Genomic DNA, 6,815 nt, shown 5'->3' with positions numbered 1-6,815 from the left:
ATCTGATATCACAGAAAGCACAGCGGGCATCATTCAGGACATCCTCCATTCATTCTCCGCCACCCCTCCCTCCGTCCTCAGACCTTGCAAGTGCCTATTATCTACCTTTCCTCTCCACCTCGGCGCACGTCATCGGGAGCAATTAACCACTTTGTGTCGGGCTAAGTGGGCTTTACTGTATGGAGTCAGAGTCCTCCCTCTTTGCACAAGATCTAAGTGATGGATTTGCCAATAGTTTGACAACAGGGTGTGCTCTAATCTCCCGCACACTGACATCCACAGTCTTCATAAGGGCTGAAAGGATATAGTGGTGGGGATTGCATGTGTGCACGGATGTTGGACCGATGCTTGTGCGTGGTGGTTGTGTGTGACGCCTCAGGTCGTGTGCCAGTTTGGAAATTGTTGACTTAGCTTGTATGAGCTTAAATGAGCGATGGCCTTCCTTCACTGTTTATTCATCTCTGTCACAGCACACATACACAAAGAGCTCTAGTCCACTTGTTTGACTAACACTACATCAACCCGGAGCTGAGCTGACCTTGACCATATATGTAATGGAAAAAGACAGAAAGATCAATTAATTCAATGGAAGTTGGTGAGATCATTGAACAGTGGAAAAGAGTCCTCTCAAGTGAAATTGACCTTGTCTGATTGTCCTCTTTGCACTCTAACATTCACATTTTCACATTGTGTTGCTGTGAAACCAAGTGAAAAACAGCCCTGTTCCCTTGAACAAAAATAGCCCAAATCCTAACGTGTATTTTGGGATTTGGCTGGTCTTATTACAGCAGACAGAGCGAGGTGCTACAGTGGGTGTGCAGTATGTACTTTGCTCTTAAAGCTAAAAATATTTGCTTTTCTTCCCGAAAGCTGCGTGTTGCCTCGTCACCCTGAAGATGAGGACCGCGGGAACAAGTATACGGTCTTTTATGTGTAATGAGAGGTCTCGTCGTCTTCAAAAAGGCCTCTGCCAAAGGCTTCTCTTTCACTCTTTGTCTTGCATTGACTTTCTTTGCACTTTTTTTCCAGTCCAGTGAGAGGTAGAAAGCAGGATCGGTCGAGTGTTTCATGTTCTGAAGGGTTAAGATCAATACAACCGAGGGCAATGCTGCTTGATGGTCAGTGTAACTAGTACCATGAGATGGGTGTGTGTGAGTGAGTGCAAAGAAGAAAGATAAAGTGAAGAAGAAATGATCCTGCAGGTTACCCATACGTCCAGTAGAGGGTAGTAGTAATCCATAATCAACGGCTCTGGTCACCTCATGTTTCTCTCTTTTTCTCTCTATCCTATTTTCAACCAACAGCTGATGGACCTGTTGACTTAAGTTTCAACTTTAAGAGTTCTGATGCAAAGATCTTGCAATGTCTAGTGTGTGTGTGTGGCTTCCTGAAGTTTCTGGTGTGGAGGCGGGCTGCTATTGTCATTCTGGCCCAGTATATATATCCAGCTGTAACTCCTATTAAATCTCCCTCAAGATCTCTTGTCCCAGCATGACAGATGTGCCCTGGTGGAAGCCTTGGTAGAATTCAGCTCAAACATCAGAGGCCTTCAAGTACCGCCTGTGTGTGTGTGTGTGTGTGTGTGTGTGTGTGCTGGGGTGTGTGTGTGTGAGTACGAGTGAGATTTCAAATGAAAGTTAAATGATCCGTGTGGAGAACCAGGGTCCCTTCGGCAGCCTCAAAGATAAGACGGAGCCAAAACAAGACGAATGGAGGTAATAAATAATTGCAACAAGCAAATATAATTGGCATGTGCTAAATGTGTGCATGCAGGCCTTATGTGTGCACATGCATGTGTGCGTTTGAGTGCTTTTGTACGTATGTGTGTGTGTGTGTGTCGGGGTGTGTCGGATAGATGGAGCCCTGTCACTGTGTCACCATGGAGATAAGAGAAGCCTGACAGCGAGGGAGAGAGAATGACAGCCTTTATATCAATCATACTGACTTATAACTGTGTGTGTGGGAGTGTGTGTGTGTACGTAAAGGGGGTTAGGGAAGGGTATTAAGCTAGAATCAAAAATAAATCAATGTCATACGGTTTGTACGTCAACAGCTGTTGTCAGTTTCAAGGTAATCTCTAAACTCCAGTGACCACACACACACACACACACACACACACACACACACACACACACACACACACACACACACACACACACACATGATGCAGTGACACACATAGAGACAGATGCCAGTGTGTGTCACCCATCTCTAAGTGCCTGGACAACAGCCAGGAGGACGGAGTTGGCCAAATGTTGTCCTGGCACAAAAATCTACATCTTTCTCTCTGATCTAATTCTCTCTGTCTAATTTACTTTCTGTTCCTGCCTGAATTCCTATTCCTCCTCCTCTCAACTTCACTTTCCTGCAATTTCTTCCCCACTTCTTTTTCCATCCTCTTCTTTCTCTTCTTCTCTCTATCAATATGCACTTTCGTTCCCTGCCTCCGAAACCTCGTCCAACCCAGGGCCTCAGTGAGTCTGTAAGCTGATGCAGCGTATCTGTGAGGAATTGGGAATTCAATTGGAGAAAATCAGGCTTTTGAGTTTTCAGCCAGATATTTAATTACGGGAGTGAATTATAGCTGTGTCGCTGCGGGGACACAGCGCAGAGGTAATGTGACTAAAGTAAACAATAAATAAGCACTAAATAAACATAAAGTCAATGCCATGCTTGATTAGAAACATAATACCCACTGCTGCCCTTGCTAAACTTCCCATGCTTACTTACTTTAGCCAACAAAATTCAAATAGATTCCACTCTGTGTACTGTATTTTTGCATTAAAGAGGACCTATTATGCTTATTTTCAGGTGCATACTTATATTTTTTTTTTTTTCTAGAACGTGTTTACATGCTTTAATGTTCAAAAAATGGTTTACTTTTCTCGTACCGGCTGTGTTGCAGCACCTCTTTTCACCCTCTGTCTGAAACGCTCTGTTTGAGCTCCTGCTCTGATCTCATTGGTCGGCTGACACACCTTTACGAAAAAGAGGTACGTTTATTTTATCAAGTTAAGTGAAGTTAAGTTCAAGTATATTTCCCAAGTATAATTTATGTACAGTAGTAAGTAAACTAATATCAATGTACTAGTAGTATACTTGTAAGTGTACTACTACTTCGTCTTGGGACTAAATTGGCCCTCTTTTTAGTTTATAAAAATATAAATTTTTATAAACTAAGGTCAACTTAGTTGTTTTTTGTACTGTCACTATACTATGAAGTGAACTATACTACTGTACAAGTGAACTTATAGGTATACTGTTAGTTTACTAGTCATATACTTGTAGCCCACTTTTTAGTTTATGAAACTACAATTTAAAGTATACTCAGTAAACTAATAGATTTTACTGTAAGTATACTTGTAAGTTTTCTTTAACTTATAGTACTTAGGCCAATGATTTATGCATTACATAAAGATAATTGCTCCTTTTGCTATTTTACTTTATGTTTTGTGATGAGATTAGATAAATAAATAAAATTAGTTTTTGTCACATGCCTCCAGGTGACTTTTCTGTATACTTGTCAATATAAGCCAAGTATACGTATAAGTATAATTTTTTTAAGTATATCTCGGATAAGTACATAAAAAGTAAAAAAGTTTAAATTTAAGTTTAAAAGAAGTATACTATTAGCACACTTGAATAAACTTCTTTTTGGTAAGGGCACTGTTAACCGAACTAAACTCTTTGGACACCGCTTTAACTAGCTTTGTTTGAGGGCGTACTAAACTAACCGCTAGGCAGGTATTATGCAAATGTGTTACTTAATGACATCACCACGTTACGGAGGAAAAGGCAGGACTTCAAGCAAGGCGTTTCAGGCAGTTCAGGAGCAGTGTTTCTGTGGGGGAGAGTAACTCCCTTTGGTGTGGACTTTTGGCTTTGCGGCTTTTCAGACCTTTTACATGCACAAAAAAACTATATTACACACTTAAGGAAAGGGAAGAGGCACAAAAGCCCCCTTTAATACCTTGAAACATATCACTAATATTATCTGCACTGTTTGCCTCACAGCGGATCTCAGACAGTAGCTGAGAGAGAGGCCAGTGGTGAGATGGACAGATAGGGAAGGAGGAAGATAGTGAGATAGAAATCTGACCTCTACTGTGATTAGGTGCTGACCTCACAGGCCTGCTGTCTGCACTGATAAAGAAACAGGAAGACACCCACACACACACATCCTCTACCCTATCCCTTATTTTGAACCCAGTAAATTATTTGATCCTTATCAGATGTTCACTCATTTCATTTCTCTCTTGTCTCTTTTTGCTCTGGGTTCTCTCGCTTTTCATATTTCTGTCTGTTCTCCCAAAAGCTAAGGCAAGAGATAATCTTGTCATGATCTGTTCTCACAATCTATTGTTCACGCAGTCTCTTTCATTTTCTTCGCTCCACTGAAAATGTTTTCCTTAAGTTAAGAAAAGTAAGTTCAACCAAGGTAAACTTGCCGTATCTTGAGTTTTCAATGGCTTTGCTAAAAAAAAACTAAAAAAACTTGCTGATGTCATTTTGCTGATTCACCCGTAAAGACACAGCATGAAAAAAAAAAAATCAATGATGGGTGGCATCGTAAGAACACGGTGTATCTGAGAAGGGACAACAACAGACACCTATCTGTATTAAAGGGGAACACCACCTAAATTAAGAATTCAAGTATGTTATTTCCATGGCCAAGTTCAATCAATATGTGTGAAGATGAGCTACTCTCTCTCAAAGCCAGAAACCAGAGAAGTAAGTCTCAAACTTCAGGTATAAAGTCTGAAACTGCTCCATGGATGATGAATGGGAGACTGATTTGCTGACCTACAGTTTTCTTTTTTATACTAAAAATCAAAAAATCAGCTTTATTCTATTGTATTGTTGTCAGTTGTGAAACAGAAAATGTTCCAATATACTAAAAAGATTCCCCTTTTGGCTCTCAGTTTCATCTAGAACATCTCTGCTTATTCATTGTCTATGGAACAGCTCCAAACTTTATACTCTATGACATCACAAATTTGAGTTATAGCACTGTAGTTTTTGTATTTGGGAGAGAGTTGTTCATGTTTATTAATATTTTTGGACTGTCTTAGACCATAGGAATAACATGTATGAATTTTGAAAATGGGCATAGTTCCCCTTTAAAGCTTTAGTGGGTAGAAATGGAACAAATATGATTAAAACATACCTGACAGTAGTGCCTGACACAGGTAATCCGTCTCTGAACAGCTGTCAATCACTCGCAGACTCTGATAAAACGGTCAAACTAGGCAGCGCAGATCAAATATCAATCAATATTCTGTTACTGTAATGCCTATTTCTTGCCTCGAATGCTTTCAGAAACATCTTGTCGTGTACTGTTTAGCTGTAAAATGAGGAAATATAGGAACGTTCAATAGGAACGCTCTCTTTGAAATGACCTGTGATTGGCTAAAGTCTCCGGTGATGGGCTAGATTTTTTTAAAGCCTGAAAACAGAGCCATGAGGAGGTGCAGAAGTTGAGTTTTCTCTCAGAACACTTGAATTACAATATGCTGAAAGGTTATTATGGAATCTTTGCCCAATGATGCCAAAAATATACTGCCTACCCCCACTTTAAGTGATGGCTGATACCTCAGTCAGTCAGTGATAAGATACTGACACTAAATGTCACGAGCCACGCTCTTCGCTTCTGCCGCCGTGTTCCTGAAGGCCTCATCTGATGTCAAGTAAGTGTGTTACCAGACTTGTCAGATATCAGATATCCGTAGCGTCAAACATAACTCATTTTAAAGTCGGGGGTTAAAGCAGGGGATAACATGGTTATCTCCTCTCGTACTGTATATCTGTTGCACCTACGTATTCACGCATGCACGCGCATGTGCAGACCGACACTTGCACATACACCTCCATTGAGTCAGTCAGCGAGCTCTCCATCATTGCCAGCGGTAGCCCGGCGCTCTTTGGTTGGTTGCAGGTTGATGGATGAGTCTCCCTTGAGCAGCTCCGTTAAAGCGCCTCTCTATCAGGCTGCAGCCGCGTGGGCCCTCACATTTGATTAGATCCCAATGGAAGCCAGTTGCTCCCTGTCATCACTCATACAGCACAGGCCCGAGATGCAACAGAGACGGCCAATGGAGCACGGAGCCCGACGCGCTGAGGAAGCCATTTCGGTGCAAAGAGAGGATATTATGTGACTCGTGTACAACTCTGTCTCACATGGGTGGCACTGCACTCGGCTGGAGAGGAGAGATAGTGTGAGGGGGAAGAGAGGGATACTCGTAAAGGGCAGAGTGTTATTTCCATTCTTCTTGGGTTTTATTCAGAACCGAAAGCCTCATCCAAGATTCTATCAATCAAATTGCCCACCTATTCCTTTAAATTACACCTGAATGAGAATGAGGACCATTACAGCACTTCGCAACTCGACAGCCTTCTGTCTCTTTGACTCTGTCCCCCTCTCTCTCCTTCAGCTCTCATCTCCCTCCGTTGGTATTTACATGTCAATGACTTCTGCGTAAGTGCCTTTCTCTTTTTTTTTTTGTCGCCTATTTACATGTCAGTGGCTTTCGCTGCTTGATGGCGCTGCATTAAAATGAAAGTAATTTGCTCTGTGACAGTCAGACCATTTTACCAGCTATTACTCTCATCCATTCTGGTCAGTGAATACTGATGACAATGAAACCAGGGAGCTGTGAAGACATTTTGCAAGCTCTCGTGTTAGTGACGCTGGTGCGTCTTTCATGTGTCGCCAGTCCTGCCCCATTCACCTCTAAAAGGGTTATTTTAAATGCATCTTTGTCCTGTTTTTGTTGTTGTTGTTGCAGTCATTTTAAATCTTTATGTAAGTTAATTGC

Source organism: Sebastes fasciatus, chromosome 3, assembly GCF_043250625.1.
Source record: "Sebastes fasciatus isolate fSebFas1 chromosome 3, fSebFas1.pri, whole genome shotgun sequence".
NCBI classification, from domain to species: Eukaryota; Metazoa; Chordata; class Actinopteri; order Perciformes; family Sebastidae; genus Sebastes; species Sebastes fasciatus.
Note: the sequence above shows the minus strand (reverse complement) of the source record.